We start from the raw sequence: 17222 nt of genomic DNA, 5'->3' as shown, positions 1-17222 counted from the left end.
ACCTACGTTTTCAGTCATGATCAAATAGCTCAATGAGCAGGGTGTTCAACTGGAATGCAGTAGGTTATGAGTTTGAATCCTGGGTATGGCAGTATATTAAAATGTGTTTTTTAATGAAGGGTATTGTAAATAAATAACAAATATCTCTGAAGTTAAGTGCATAAATGTGGTATAAAGAGGATTGGCAAATTTTATTTTCTGGCACAGAGCAATAAACAGACTGTTGGCTGGAATAGCCTGTAATTGGCGTTAATAACACTGTCAGGTGGGTCATCCAAGAAGCATTAGGCAGAAACCATTGTTGGGTATATATTCTGACTGCTGCTGGATTGCAAAGCATTATATGGGTGACATTCTATGGGTTGCGATTTGTGTTTTTTTGCGTTAATTAGTAAAAAAAATGGCGATATAGCATTTTTCCTTCAAATCGCATATTTAATAGGATGTGCTAAGGGACAGAAATCGCATATTATGTGCGTTAATGCATGCTGACCAAAAGTGCGAGATTAATTCACATTTTTATCGCATCCAGATGTTTTCGTACAGAACAGTATACAACTCGCTTATTTAATGCAATGCGCATTTGCAAATCGCACTTTTTAGGTGTCTAATTATCGCACTTATTTCAGACCAGGTTCTGTTTGGCGAAATAGCCAGAACCCTGCACAGATTGCAATGTTCTGTGCAGGGTTCTGGTGTTAAAAAAAAAACAAACGGTTAAAATAAAAAAAAAACGAGCGCGGGGTCCCCCGCCAGAGCATAACCAGCCCCGGGCTCATTGAGCCGGTGCTAGTGACATAAAATCAGGGTCCCCGACAAATAGGGGTCCCCTTGATTTAATGAAACCAGCACCAGGCTCAAGGTCCGGCGCTGGTTCCCAAAATACGGGGGACAAAATGAATAGGGGTCCCCCGTATTTTAAGAACCAGCACCGGACCCAACCAGCCAGCAGGGTAATGCCACAGCCGGACCCAACCAGCCAGCAGGGTAATGCCATTGGCCAGAAATCATTCTGAATACAGACGCCGAGGAAGAAACATCTCTGCGCATCTAGAGCAGAGATGTTTCTTCCTCGGCGTCTGTATTCAGAATGATTTCTGGCCAATCAGGAGCCGACTTTCTCGGCTCCTGATTGGCCAGAAATCATTCTGACTAGAGACGTCGAGGAAGAAACATCTCTGCGCCTGTGAAAGTCCTGTGAGCCGGGTACCACATGGGAGCAGCGCTTCTGCCGGAGAGGATGCCAAGGTCGTCGCCGGGGACCAGGTGAGTAGGATTTCCTTCCTTAGGTACCCCTGGGGACTACCTCGGATCCTGGACCCCGGATTCTTCAGCCCAGGAGCCCCGGAACCCCGGACCAGCCCCGGAACCAGGACCAAGGCCCCGGAACCGGACTCTTCTGCCCTGGAGACCCGGAGCCCGGACCCAGGATCCAGGGACCGACCTACGGGCTCAAGGTAGGTAAGTATCAGTGTGTGTGTGTTATGTGTGTATTAAACTTTTATTTTTTAGTGTGTCAGTGTGTTTTCTTTAACTATTTTTTGTACTGTAGAACTACAAGTGCCAGCGGGCCCTTTAATGCCCCGCATGCTGGGACTTGTGGTTCTCCAAGTCCCAGCATGCGGGGTAGGCTTGCTGGGACTCATAGTTCGCCAGTAGAAAACAATAGTTTATATTCTTTTTTTTACACAATCCATCAGCCCACCATCATGCCCACCGCCCAGGGGCATCGGGGACAGCCCCGGACTATCAGCATAGGCTGGTAAGTCCTGGAGGGGGGGGAACCCTTCATTGGGGGGGGTCCCCACTTCCCCAGGACCCCTGCCCATGCTGACCAGCCAGGGGGTTAATGCTTTGGCCGCGGGACCTTATATAATAAGTGTCCCCCGGCTGTGGCATTACCCTGCTGGCTGGTTGGGTCCGGTGCTGGTTCTTAAAATACGGGGGACCCCTAGTCATTTTGTCCCCCGTATTTTGGGAACCAGCGCCGGACCTTGAGACTGGTGCTGGTTTCATTAAATCAAGGGGACCCCTATTTGTCGGGGACCCTGATTTTATGTCACCAGCACCGGCTCAATGAGCCCGGGGCTGGTTATGCTCGGGCGGGGGACCCCGCGCTCGTTTTTTTTTTTACTTTGCGCTTTCCTGCAAACATGTGATTTTCAGAGATGAAAATCGCACATTTTCAGGTCTCAAGACATCGCACCACTTCGCCGCAAATCGCACCACTTCGCACTTTTCAGCCTCCAAATCGCATCACATTAAATATGCGAGTTATGATTGAAAAATGCGATTTTAAAAAGTGTGAATAGCGGCGATGTGGTGCGCTAAAAAAACATGCGCATTTATCTCAAAGCATAGAATGTCACCCCTTATATCATCTGATCTCACGTCTCTTATTTCCAATGTGCTAGTTATGTTAGGTTATCAGCAAAATTGTCCAAATGTAATATTATTTATTGTGCCCATACCAATATTTAGCAGTTTAAGATTTTGCAAACACTTTCTAGTAGCACACTATTGGCATACACCATGGACAAGTTATAATAGAACCGGGGATCTCAAAATACTTTGCTCTGGGACCCCGTCAGACAATAAAAATGGTTACAGGACCCCAGTAAGTTACCGTAGAATGGCCGCCACGCGTGTAATAAGCAGACCGCACATGCATGGCAGCATTGCGGAGGTTCAAAACAAAGGTGAAGTTACCACTTATGGAATCACTTAATATCTTACATAATTGCAGACATGAGTTCCTTTCAGAGTTTCTGCCCCACATGTGTATTTATTATATTCATGCAAAATTGTAAAACATACACTTACTATGATGGCTTTGGGGATTACAGGGAGGCAGTGGGTGACAGGGGGAGGCAGTGGGTGACAGGGGAAGGCAGTTGGTGACAGGGGAAGGTAGTGGGTGACAGGGGGAGGTAGTGGGTGACAGGGGGAGGCAGTGGGCGACAGGGGGAGGTGGGGGTGACAGGGGGATGCAGTGGGTGACAGGGGGAGGTAATGGGTGATGGGGAGGTAGTGGGTGACAGGGGGAGGTAATGGGGATGGGGAGGTAGTGGGTGACAGGGGGAGGTAGTGAGTGACAGGGGGAGGCAGTGGGTGACAGGGGGAGGTAGTGGGTGACAGGGGAGGCAGTCGGTTACAGGGGGAGGTAGTGGGTGACAGGGAAGGTAGTGGGTGACAGGGGGAGGTAGTGGGTGACAGGGGAGGCAGTCGGTGAATGGGGGAGGTAGTGGGTGACAGGGAAGGTAGTGGGTGACAGGGGGAGGCAGTGGGTGACAGCGAGTCTGACTGATGACTCCTCAGATCTCTAAGCCAGTGATGCCAGGAGTCTGAAGTAACAGACAATTCAACAGATTTTTTCAGACTCCTTGGATCCCTAACTGAGATCAGAGAAGTCATCAACCTGACTGTCAGCAACATGGAGTCGGGACCCCATGCTGAGATGGCCGTTACCCACTTTGGGGTCAGGACGAACAGTTTGAAAACCGATGCAATAGAATAATGAATTTTCTCTTAGGATTGAATTGGCCTCACATTGGGGCTGAATTAGAAGTGACCACTAATGGCACAGCAGATGTGACTTTGGGGCCGATTCAGACCCATTCACTTTGGGACGAATTCGTCCTCATCCCCGAATGCGCAAACCCTGGAAGTGAACAGCTGCATCGGGTTTCACACTCACTGGGCCGTTCACTAGAGGAGGAGTGGGAAGGGGCAGGCAGGAGACGGAGGGGAGTGCCCAGCATTTTATGGGTGTTCCCTGCTTGGGGCGTCAGCGCCCGTCCCGAATTCGGCAATCTGCGGGCATAATAAAAGTCAGTTTAGATTGGCTTTTAATAGCGAACGGCAGAAAAATCATTAGATGATGAGCGACCATCGAATGATTCTTCGGCCGTGAGTCCGCATGCGAGGGGATGTGTTAGTGTAAACATCCACTTGCATGCTACCGTGTGGATTTGTGCAGTGTGGTCGGCTGTTTGGCCGGTTGGCGTTTACCTGCTTTTTGAGGGAAACATTTTCTACTCTTGTGGTGGATTTGTATTTGATAGGTCACTTGATCACATGACTGGAGTTTTGGCGGGAAAGCAATGCTTCTCAGCAGCCAATAGCAAGTGGAAGCTGTCGGGCATGTTCCATTTTACAACGGCTCTGCCAGAAGGGAAGACCTCAAATTCACCATTAGGATTGTACCACTGAGCTAACTGGGAGGGGAGTGTAGTCCTTTACAGCCCAGTTAGCATTCCATTACCCCCGTGAGTGAAGTGCATCTTGACTAAAGCTGAGTAACAATGTTTGGTGTCTATTTCTAGCTGTGAATTATTGGTTATTATATTTGTTGATAAAATATCCTAACGTTCTCTGACCATAGACAGCTTATATGAACAAATGCTCATACATTGTCTATGGCATAATTCTATAGGGTGATTACAGGGGTATAATTATTGGAACTTGTGTAGTTTCAAGGCAGCACACTGTCAGCGTAGCCCAACCGCAGCCTACAGTAGTTAGCATAGTGTTCCAGCGGCAGCCCTGGGCAGTCAGTGTAGTGTCCCCATCAGGCAGCAGAGTCACCGTACTCTCCCCGCGAGCTACAGCTCTGTCGCCAGCGGCCCTGGCAAGCCTAGTGAGCGCCTCTCACAGCGCCGGTAACCACCAGATCCCCTGCACTGGCAGACAATGGCAGAGAGGCGATCATGCAGAAGCCGGTGTAGAGACGCTCCATCTACCTGAGACGCATGAGCGTCTCGGACGTTTGTGCATCTCAGTAATTTGTGCGGCAGTGTACGGCAACCCTGCCCATGTCCACTTCAGGGAGACGGATAGGGTTAGGGGTTCGGTAGTGCATGTGTCTCATCCACAAGAGGGGGTGCGGTGCGCAAGTGCATCTTATGCACAATAAAGGACGCATTTGCCAGGGTATCCGGACTATTGTTAGACAGCACTTACATAGACAGCCATTACATCGACACCATTAGTTCGACAGCTCAATAGGTCGACATGCTTTTAGGTCGACATACCATTAGGTCGACATGTCATTAGGTCGACAGCTCATTAGGTCGACAGCTCATTAGGTCGACAGCTCATTAGGTCGACATGTTTTTAGGTCGACACTGCCATTAGGTCGACAGTGTCTATGTCGACAGTCAAAAGGTCGACATGGTTTTTTTCACTGTTTTTTGAGCCGACATGTGCCGACAGGCGGTATTTCATGCCCTACTATCCACTAGGGCGCGGAGGGAGAATAAAATAGTGTGCCGAGCGCAGCGAGGCACCGTGCCCGAAGCATCGCGAGCGAAGCGAGCGTTGCGAGGGGCTGCGGTTCACTTCAAACTGTGTCCATGTCGACTGTGTCGACATTTCGGCCAAAAAACAGTAAAAAAACCATGTCGACCTTTTGACCGTCGACATAGACACTGTCGACCTAATGGCAGTGTCGACCTAAAACATGTCGACCTAATGAGCTGTCGACCTAATGACATGTCGACCTAATGGTATGTCGACCTAAAAGCATGTCGACCTATTGAGCTGTCGAACTAATGGTGTCGATGTAATGGCTGTCTATGTAAGTGCTGTCTAACATTGGTCCCACATCCATTTGCCAGTGCTCCCTATTACATTCTGGCAAATGCCTCCATTTCAAACCCCCACTATCCACGTCAGCCCAAAGCGTGGCGAGGGGACGCAGAATACACGTCAAGTAATCCACTGCGCTCGCCATGCTTTGCGCTTGTTTTACACCTCCCCACGTGGGGCTCGCTGCGCTCGCCACGCTTTGGGCTCCCAACGCTTGCAACACTTTATATATTCAGCTCCATGCCGACGTGGATAGTGGGGGTATGAACAGATCGGGAGCTCGATATGCTCGACACACTTCGGGCTGACGTAGATGGTGAGGGTGTTTCAGGAACACATTCACACCTGTCATGTCAGGCAGGTTAAAAATGGTCAACGATTCCCACACAATGTAATAAGCGCTGACACAACGCTGACTGACTAGGCTAACTGCGAAAGCTCCGGTTAGGCGTAACTGCCGCCGTGAAACTACACAAGTACCTAATTATTAATTATAAGGGACTATAATGGACTCAGATTGGACAGCCACTTTTGGCCATCAAGGACTATGGTTTATAAGGAGTAGACGGTAACCTCATCTGGGTCATTTACACCGCAGGAGATGATTGAACTTGATGGACTAATGCAGTGATTCCCTTTTTTAAATCGCGATGCCCTGGAGTACCCATAGTACACAAATGTGTCATTGAGAAAGTCATAAAAAAATTAAGTTGAGTAAAATTTGTCTCATCCTTGAGTTCAATTATGTTGTAATGGACAGGATTTACGGTACTTGTGTACTTTCATGGCTCCCATCGCATGCCAAATGTAGTGGCATGCGATGGCATGCGATGGCATGCGATGGCATGCGATTTTTGCAGTTTAAATTTTTTTTTTGGAAAAATCGCATGCGATCTTTAACAGAAATGCATCCAAATGTATTGAAATTAGTATCAAACATGTTCAATGGCCTCCAAATGTCATTTTTGAGGCTGTACCACCCCCACTATCAACGTGAACCTGAAGCGTGGTTAGTGGGGGTATGAAAAGGTTGTAGGCCACGTACCGCCACGCTTCGGGTTCGCGTTGATAGTGGGGGTGGTACAGCCTCAAAAATGACATTTGGGGGCCATTGAACTTGTTTGACACTAATTTCAATGCATTTGGATGCATTTCTGTTAAAAATCGCATGCGATCGCATGCGATCGTATCGCATGCGATGCGATCGCATGCAATCGCATGCAATTTTTTCCTATACGATGGACATCGTGGGAGACGTGATTGTACACAAGTACCGGATTTACTTCTGTGTGTCCACATTTTGCCTATTACATTGTCCATAAATTATTTTCATTGGTCATGGACCACCAATAAAGGGCACCCCTTCAAGTGCTTTGATGTACCTCGGGGTGCACGGCACACAGTTTGGGAACCACTGGACTAATGTCTTTTTTCAAACTCACAAACTGTGTTACTATGGGGTAAGTATATGAAGCAGTGATCAGGGAGGAGAAGTGACAAAGTGCCTGGTACTTTATCACCGGCTAATCAGCTCCTATCTGTCCCTTTTTAAACCCAGCCTGTAACTTAACAGTCAGGAACTGATTGGCCGGTGATAAAGTACCAGGCACTTTATCACTTCTCCTCCCTTATCACTGCTTCATACATCTACCCCAGAGTTAATTATGTGCTGCACAACATTTTGCACAGTCATATTAATTATAATTTTCCTTCGCCTTTTCAAACCAGATTTCTATTAAAGTTAGAATCCAGTAAATGAATTTAACAAGAATATGTGGAGTCACTAAGGTGTAAATCCACTTTTGCTCTTTCATAACTGTTTTTTCTTTATTTATCACTTGAGATTTCTTTCTCAATGAAACCGTTCATGCTTAACACCTTTTCATTTCTACTCTGAATCCCCCAAGTGTAACTAAAGAAAATGCATGTTTAATTTCAAGAAATTTTGACTCTACAGTTTAATCATTAAATATCACTGTATTTTTGGACATGCGTCAGTAGGCACCTTTCTTGTCAGACAGAGGAAAGTAATTTGCCCGGTCTGTCCATATTTCAAGATTTGCATTAAATTTTAATGGGGAAAAAATATTCATTGGATCATACTGTATGTGCATTTTTATAAATGCAGTAAATTGGAACCATAGATTGAAGTGGCAAAACAGAACGCTATGATTATCATTTAACATTTCCGGCGACATTTATTTAAAGCGGAGATGAAGTTAATAATATTATTACTGAATATACTCTGTAAAATGTCGCGAAAAAGTCAGTAGTTTAAAGATGCTTAACATAAAATTGTAATATATAATCCTGTGTTGTGCGTTCTTCCCAGATGTAAACTTACAAGATCAAAAACATTTTTCATAATGATGAGTTTCACAAAAATCACCGCCCCCCCACCCGTGTTAGACACCCGCCTAAAATAAAACAAGAAGTAGGAATATAATATTATATTTGGAAAACATCTCAGTAGTTTTAAATCTAAGATTATGTACTACATCAAAGAAACCATAGATATAGTGAAATATGGGGACATTATATTGAAGTGCTTCAAACAGTGGCGTAGCTCAGTTTTGGGCGCCCCCCCTGCCGTTAGGGGGGGGGCGCCCCCCCGCCGCCGCACCGCCCAGCCAAGCACCCCACCCCCCTCCCGCCACCCATGCAAACCCCCCCCAATCCCCCGCAGTCAGTTACCTATCGTGCTGGTCACGGCGGCTCTGTTCTTCTGCTGTGGACCGCCACAAAATGGCCGCCCCCGTACAGCAGAGAGTTTCAGAGAACTGTGTGCTATATGGGGGCGGCCATTTTGTGGTGGTCCTCAGCAGAAGAGCGGAGCCGCCTGGACCAGCGAGATAGGTAAATCTGCGGGGGATTGGGGGGGGGGGGTGTAACTATAGCACCGCAGCCCCCGGTGCCCCACAGGGTGGCGGGGGCTGCGGTGCTATAGTTACGCCGCTGGCTTCAAACCAAGAGTAGACTTACCCAGAAGTCTGTTCTCTTTGGAGAAGTTCACATTAATGTCATAGTCAGCCATTGACCTGAGAAGGGGGGGGGGGGGGGTGAAGATGGAGGGATAGATGCCACAGACGCTGGAATGTCAAAAATAAAGTATCAAGATAATAAAGGTTGTAGTAGTAAGATAATTGCTATCATTATTATAATTTTTTTTTGTACTTTTCACCTTTTATTTTTTTGTTCTACTGTATGTTTAGGCAGCAGAATGACTTTCTGTTTAGTACAATTGTATAGAAGCTACATACATGTAACAAATTGGTTTCCGGTTGAGCCTAGTCTAGATAGTCAATAGGTCTACCCCAAAAGGTCGACATGCAGTAAGTCAGCAGGGTCAAAAGGTCAACAGGGTCATAATGTCTACATGAAAAAGGTAGACACGTGACAAGTTTGACATGAGTTTTTTATGATATATTTTTTAAAACAGCTGGTTCTTACTAATAATAGTGTGCCCAGCGCAGAACACTTATTGGGTGTCTATGTTGACAGTTGTCGACATGGACACAAAAAAATGTCTTCGTTTCATGTCTATTGACATATTTATCCTGCCGACCTTTCCTATATAAACTTTTTAACTTGTTTCTTTTCAACCCTATTGACGTTTTGGTGTAGACCTATTGACTATCTATCTAGACACTCTGGGTAAGATTTAATAGGATGAGAGATCCAGAAAGTGAGAGATTTGGTAAGAAATCTCCAGTTTTTATTAAAGTGGCAATCATTTACACTGCTAATCCAGTTTGATTTTGAAGTTGACATGATTGCCGCTTTAAAAAAACTGGAGATTTCTCACCAAATCTCTTACTTCCTGAATCTCTCATCCTATTAAATCTCACCCTCTCTATCTAAAAATCCACACCCATTACAAAGATATTTCAGCACCAGGAAGGGGAATACGGAGCCGATGGGCAGGAAGGAGAGGAACAAAGATAACTGAGGCAGATGTATTAAGCCTCGCGAAGAGATAAAGTTGAGATAAAGTGAAAGGTGATAACACACCAGCCAATCAACTACTAGGGTCGACATAATGAACGTATCCTGTAAATTTTCCCCTTAAGGTGCATACACACTGTACAATTTTTTTGAACAAGTTTTTTTGACCAATTCAGTTCATTTGGGCCATTCTGAACAAAATTGGTCAAAATATCTTTCAGTGCGTTTGCAACGAACGTCAAATTATGATGCGCATACCCGCCAGTTGTTCATCAAGGTTATTCATCAACTGTGCGTGCAGCTCAATTTGGATATCTTTCAAAAAAAGTCTATAAACTGTAGCTAGATCTTTCGTCTTTCATCAAAATCTTTCATCCAAGATACTGGGTTCAATGGAAATGTCTTTCAATGAAGTTGAAAAAAATTGTGCAGTGTGTATGCACCTTAAATCTTGAGATTACGGGTTCAATGTCTGATCACCATCTGAAGCAGTACATCATATTTCTCAGCTGCTATTGTTATATACTTCCTGTCTGAGAAGTATCTATATATTTTAAATATTAGAAAAGTTACAACAGTTTTATTTCCCATTGTACAGAAGTTGTCAATGTACGGCTTTCTCTCAATGTTAAAGAGAGCAGCTTGCTTGTGAACAACTGGGTTATGTGAAATATATATACGCTGTTTTGAAGTATCGAGAACATTACGGCTTCCATATTATACTTTAAAAACAAATCAGTATCTATGTGCTCCGGAGAAGCGCAGTTCATCCTGAAAGCCAGACAAAATGACCAAAGCAAAAAAGCAAGTTAAACAATACAGTTAATCTTCTCTTAATTGCGCCTCCTAACAGAAAACATTTGTAAATCAGACAGGGAGCAGTGCTGCAGAACTTACTGCGGAATACATATCTGAATGTTGTTTGTGGACAAATATTTACTGTATTTTCCACTAAGACAGGCTGTGACTTCAATTGCATTAATACTCTGTGAATTCCATTAATGCTATTTACATATTTATATTTAGTAATGAATTGACGGAGACATGCTGTGCTATGTCCCCGATAAACAATGAAAACTCATTTGGAAACTACAGATGTGTCCTCAACAGTGGCGGTTTTTAACTATGGGCTGCTGGGTTGCAGCCCCCCAGGTAAAATCCGCCACTGTCTCTGCCTGTGAGACTGCTCTGGCTTCACTGTGACTGGCAGTGACTTCCTATTGGAAGTCCGACCTGCCAGTCACTCAAGGCAGTCCCATTGGGAGGTGTTCCTTCCCTCCGGGATGCCTCTCTCTGTGCAAATGCGCGGCAGCCCCCAAAACGGATTCTGTGCATGTGCAGTATCGCGGACCATACTGCACATGCGCCTGAACCCAGGAACCCGATCAAGCCTCCGGGGGCTGCTGCAAAGGCAGCCCCCGGCGGCTCGGGCCAGCGCATGCGCAGTATGTACGAAGTTACTGCGCATGCTCTGGCCCCGTGCAGGGGACCAGCGGCAGTGGAGCGCGGCAGCGGTGGCAGTGACAGCAAGAGCCGCTACTGGTCCTCAATCATACACTTACCTCTATACGCCATGTGGCACGAGACGGCCGACGTGACTACACCGACGGGTGTAGCGTGGTGTTTTCTTCTTAACATTTTACATCTTATTTGCATCGCAGATGCAGTAAAACACCACTCACAGGCGGAATTCAGACCTGTTCACCGCCCTGCCGCACCCCCCTGCCGCCTGAATCCCTGCACTACAATGTGAGCGGATGTGTACGTTTACACTGTTTGCATGCACTGTCAAACAGGCAGCGAGCACCCTGAGCATTATCGCGCACGTGCAGACCCGTCGGTTGCGAATTTGGACCTGTGCTAACAGGTCTGAATTGGGTCCCACAGTGTAATACGGCTACTGGTTGTTAGGCGCCGTGGGAGCGCTTCTGGAAGGACAGAGCGGCATGTACGCTTAGCCGCCTGTCCTTCCGGCTCTGACGTCCGGTTGCCTAGCAACCAGGGACGCCGGAGGACGCAGCGTCGGAGCGCGACGCCCGTCCTCCCTCCTCGCGTCTCTCAGCGCCTGAGACGCGGCAGCGCCGTTGCTTAGCAACGGCAGACGCTGCTAGGCAGAGAGGAAAGCCGCGAAATTCAACAAGCCGCAGGTGTCGGAAAGGACTCGTTAGGACAGGCGGGACTCAGGCCTCCATCCTCATTGGCTCCTAGCCTTCTTATCTAGGAAGCCAGCCCTGCAGTCCTCGCCGGTGATAGCTCCTGTTTGGACCTATCTGTCTGCTGTTCTCCGGTCCGTTTCCCTGCTGTTCCCAGCGGCTCCTTCGTGGTCTTCTCTTCCATTGGTCCCCCCTGTGTCGTGAGTTGCCCCTCTGGGGTAGTTTCATTCACTCCTTCTTTATTGTCATTACCTTACTCATTACCTGTGTTCTCTGTCTGCCGCATTGGCAGGTCATTTATGTTGGGAAGGCCCATTGCTTCCCACTCATTCTCTCCCCTTGTCTCCCAGTTTTTCTGGGGTTTTCCAGTCCCTTCTGCTCCTTGTATACTTTGGTATTGTGTCTCATATTTTGTGTGGTTCCCTGGGCGACGGTTGTCGCGGGTTGTGGCGACCAGGTCGCGGGCGCTTAGTTGCGTTAGCCAGGGCTCGGCAAGTCGCCGTTTTATAATTTTAGTTAGGCCCTCAGTCAGCTCTCCTCTTGACCGTACCCTAGGGGGGTCCCCGGCTCCTTGTCCTTTCATAACACCTGGCTGCACCGGAGCTTGGGTGGGCTTAACCTACCCATTCAAACGTGGCGGCTACAGGCGAAGCCTAGTAACACCTGCAGGAGTCGGTCACCCAGCCTGGGGGGTACAACAGAGGTAGTATAGGGTTTGGCCGTGGCTGTCCTAAACAGCAGTCCCGGCGGTGGGGTCACACCCAAAACCTAACATTATCACCGGCCATACAAAAAAAAAAAAAAAAAAAAAAAAAAAAATTTTTTTTTTTTTTTTCCCCTCTCTCCCTTCCCCTTTCTTATTCTCCCGTTTTTCTGGACAGATAGCATTTTGGGTGTGTATATCTTTGTTGTCTCTGGAGTGGATCTGTTATTAAGATGAATCCTACTCCTGAGGGTCAGGCTCAGGCATTTGCCAGTCAATTACAAGGTTTAACGCAGATGGTTCAAAATTTATCTCTTAGGATGAAAACCCAGGAGGAGGGTGTACGAGGAAATCCGCCGGTTCTGGTAGAACCCAAAATTAATCTTCCAGACCGGTTTTCGGGTAACCGGAAGGATTTCTTTAATTTTAGAGAAAGTTGTAAGCTTTATTTCAAACTGCGACCCCGGTCATCCGGCTCTGAATTGCAGCAAGTTGGTTTAATTATGTCTTTGCTTCAGGGGGATCCCCAGACTTGGGCTTTTGGGTTAAAGTCTGATAATCCCGCCTTAGCGTCGGTGGATGCTTTCTTTAAATCATTAGGACTTCTATATGATGACCCTGATAGAGAGGCGTCTGCCGAGAGTCATCTGCGCTCTCTCAGACAGGGCCGGAACCCTGCAGAAGCATACTGCACAGAATTCCGACGGTGGTCGAATGACTGTGGCTGGAATGACCCAGCATTACGTAGCCAATTCAGGCTAGGGCTTTCTGAAGCCATTAAGGATAGCCTTATCCAGTATCCTGTCCCGGGATCCCTTGATAAACTCATGGAGTTATCGATTAAAATTGATCGGCGTCTTAGGGAACGCAGGTCTGAGAGAGGACCCAGTTTGAGGCCTACTTCCCTCGGCTTTGTACCCTCAGAGGACGAAGAAGAACCAATGCAAATTGGTGCTTACCGCATCACCCCAGATGAGAGAGCTCGCCGGATGAATGCCGGGTTATGCATTTATTGCGGGAGCAAAGGGCATTTCCTCCGCGCTTGTCCCAACAAGTCGGGAAACGCCAAAACCAAGTGAATGCAGAGGGGATTCACTTTGGTTCTCTTCTTATTTCCCCTCACAATGCATTATTAGTCCCTACTGAGATTCAGGGTGTAGAGGTGAAGATGTCTGTTACTGCATTTATTGATAGCGGGGCAGCTGGGAATTTTTTAGATATTCAGCTGGCTGAAAGACTGGCCATTCCCCTGCTCCCTCTAAAAAAACCTGTAATAATGCGAGGCCTGGACGGCAGCCCGTTGGTCAACGGAGTGGTCCGCCATCAGACCCCGCCAGTTTCCCTACGTGTGGGCATTTTTCATACAGAAAAAATTTCTTTCTTTCTTATCTCATGCGCTACTGTGCCGATCGTTCTGGGTCACCCCTGGCTCCGGGTTCATAACCCACAGATTGACTGGCAGGCAGGGGAAATAACTCGTTGGAGTAATCATTGCTCCAGTCATTGTCTAGGGCAGCCTATACTTGGGGCAATGGTTTCTGTGGAGGGGATTCCAGCGGCCTACGCTGACTTCCAGGATGTCTTTTCTAAAGGCGAAGCTGAGGTCTTACCCCCTCATCGCACATACGATTGCGCCATTGAGCTAATTCCCAAGGCACAATTTCCCAAAGCCAGACTTTATTCCTTGTCTGGACCAGAGACGCAGTCCATGAATACCTATATTCAAGAAAATTTGGCTAAAGGCTTTATTCGGCCCTCAAAGTCTCCCTTAAGTGCAGGGTTCTTTTTTGTTTCCAAAAAAGATGGCTCCTTAAGACCCTGTATAGATTACAGGGCACTCAACAAGATAACGGTAAAAAACACGTATCCATTACCATTAATATCTGTGTTGTTTGACCAGCTTCGCACCGCTAAGATCTTTTCTAAGATCGACCTGCGCGGTGCCTACAACCTTGTCCGCATAAAAGCGGGAGACGAATGGAAGACTGCCTTTAGTACCCAAACAGGGCACTACGAATATCTCGTAATGCCATTCGGCTTGTCCAACGCACCAGCGGTCTTCCAAGATTTCATCAATGACATTCTTAGAGATTTCTTGGGAGTCTTCGCTGTGGTCTATTTAGACGACATTTTGATCTACTCCAGCTCGTTGGAAGAACATCGCCATCAGGTCAGGTTAATTCTTCAAAGGCTTAGAGAACATCGTCTCTTTGCTAAGCCTGAGAAGTGCGAATTCGAAGTTACTAAGGTATCCTTTTTAGGATACGTGATTTCCTCGGAAGGCTTCTATATGGAACCCAAAAAACTGCAAGCAGTTTTAGATTGGGTCAAGCCCACGACCCTTAAAGCTGTCCAAAGATTTTTAGGGTTTGCAAATTACTATAGGCGGTTTATCCGCTCTTTTTCTGATGTGGTAGCTCCCATAGTGGCGCTCACAAAAAAGGAAGCAGATCCGTCCCAGTGGCCTCCCCAGGCAGAAGAGGCATTCCGGGCCTTAAAACAAGCTTTTGTGTCCGCTCCCATTTTAAGACATCCCGATCCCCAACTACCGTTTGTCGTTGAAGTTGACGCTTCTGAGGTAGGGGCAGGGGCAGTCCTGTCTCAACAGGATCCTGAGTCCTTATTTTTTTTTCCTTGCGCCTACATGTCTCGAAAATTCTCTACTGCAGAGATGAACTATGACGTCGGGAACCGGGAATTGTTGGCCATAAAATGGGCATTCGAGGAATGGAGGCATTGGTTGGAAGGGGCCAACCATCAGATTCTGGTTATCACAGACCACAAAAATTTACAATACCTGGAATCAGCTAAGCGTCTGAATGCCCGACAAGCCCGGTGGGCATTATTCTTTACACGTTTTAACTTTATTATCTCTTACCGTCCCGGGTCTAAAAATGTAAGAGCAGACGCATTGTCTCGGAGTTTCTTACCCAAACAAGGGTTGCGGGAATCTCCTCGGCCCATTCTTCCGGCATCAATTATCCATTTTGGCATTACTCAGACCCTCAAGGATCTACTTCTGCAGGTCCAGGGTCAGGCACCCAGACAGATGCCTCTCGGCCATTTATTTGTGCCGCAGTCCTTGAGAAAACGGGTCTTAGAGGAGTTCCATGACAGCCAGATTGCAGGGCATTCCGGCGTCAAGAAGACACTTGATCTTCTCTCCCGATGCGTCTGGTGGCCGAGCATGGTTCCAGATACCAAGGAGTATATCCAGTCTTGTCCCGATTGTGCTAGACACAAGATTCCTAGAGTGTCGCCCACAGGACAACTTATCCCCTTGGCAATTCCCTCCAGACCATGGTCACATATTGCCATGGATTTTGTGGTCGACCTACCCCTATCATCAGGTTTTCAAGTAGTATGGGTGATTATTGACAGGTTCAGTAAGATGGCCCACTTTGTTCCTTTGCCCCAGTTGCCATCAGCCAATAAGTTGGCCAAATTGTTTTTAGCTCATGTTTTCAAACTTCATGGTCTTCCAACCGATATAGTTTCTGATCGAGGTCCGCAGTTTATTGCCCGGTTTTGGAAACTTTTTTGCAATGCATTAAAGATCAAGTTGAGTTTAACTTCCGCTTATCATCCCCAATCCAATGGGCAGACGGAACGCCTTAATCAATCCTTGAAGCAATATCTGCGCCTTTTTGTGTCCAAAGCTCAGAATGACTGGTCGGAGTTCCTCCCCGTTGCCGAGTTCGCATATAACAACTCCTATCACTCGGCAACCCGGACTTCACCTTTTGTAGCCAATTATGGCTTTCACCCTAAAGCCACTGCTCTGGCTCCAGAGGGATCAGTAGTTCGCTCTTCCACTACTGCCCGTTTAAAGGTCATTTGGAAGGAGGTACACGACGCTCTTAAGAGGGCTGCCCTTCAGGAAAAAAATTTTTCTGACCGGTCAAGACGACCATGCAACTTTAAAGTAGGCGATAAAGTCTGGTTGTCTACTCGGAACATCAGATTGCGACAAGGAACTTCTAAATTTGGTCCAAAATTTATTGGTCCATTTGCCATTGTTAAGAGAGTTAATCCTGTAGCCTTTCGGTTACAAATTCCTAGGGCTTTAAAGATAGCCAATACTTTTCATTCCTCTCTGCTCAAGCCCGTTTTCACGTCTAGGAAATTTCCTCGAAAGGCAGACCTGGGTAAACCACCTGTTAATGTCCATGGACAGTCAGAATTTCTTGTGGAAAAAATCTTGGATTGCAAGGTCTCTCGAGGTTCTTTATGTTTCCTTGTCCATTGGAAAGGATACGGCCCGGAAGAGAGGTCATGGGTTCCCGATAGGGATCTACACGCCCCACGCCTCAAAGCAAGCTTCTTTCGTGATTTCCCTCAGAAAGCAAGGCTTCGGGGTTCTTTAACCCCTCCTCAAGGGGGGGGTACTGTTAGGCGCCGTGGGAGCGCTTCTGGAAGGACAGAGCGGCATGTACGCTTAGCCGCCTGTCCTTCCGGCTCTGACGTCCGGTTGCCTAGCAACCAGGGACGCCGGAGGACGCAGCGTCGGAGCGCGACGCCCGTCCTCCCTCCTCGCGTCTCTCAGCGCCTGAGACGCGGCAGCGCCGTTGCTTAGCAACGGCAGACGCTGCTAGGCAGAGAGGAAAGCCGCGAAATTCAACAAGCCGCAGGTGTCGGAAAGGACTCGTTAGGACAGGCGGGACTCAGGCCTCCATCCTCATTGGCTCCTAGCCTTCTTATCTAGGAAGCCAGCCCTGCAGTCCTCGCCGGTGATAGCTCCTGTTTGGACCTATCTGTCTGCTGTTCTCCGGTCCGTTTCCCTGCTGTTCCCAGCGGCTCCTTCGTGGTCTTCTCTTCCATTGGTCCCCCCT

This window comes from Crinia signifera, chromosome 2, assembly GCF_055691185.1.
Source record: "Crinia signifera chromosome 2, ASM5569118v1, whole genome shotgun sequence".
Taxonomy (NCBI): Eukaryota; Metazoa; Chordata; class Amphibia; order Anura; family Myobatrachidae; genus Crinia; species Crinia signifera.
The sequence above is the reverse complement of the archived record's forward strand: the minus strand, read 5'-3'. Positions refer to the sequence as shown.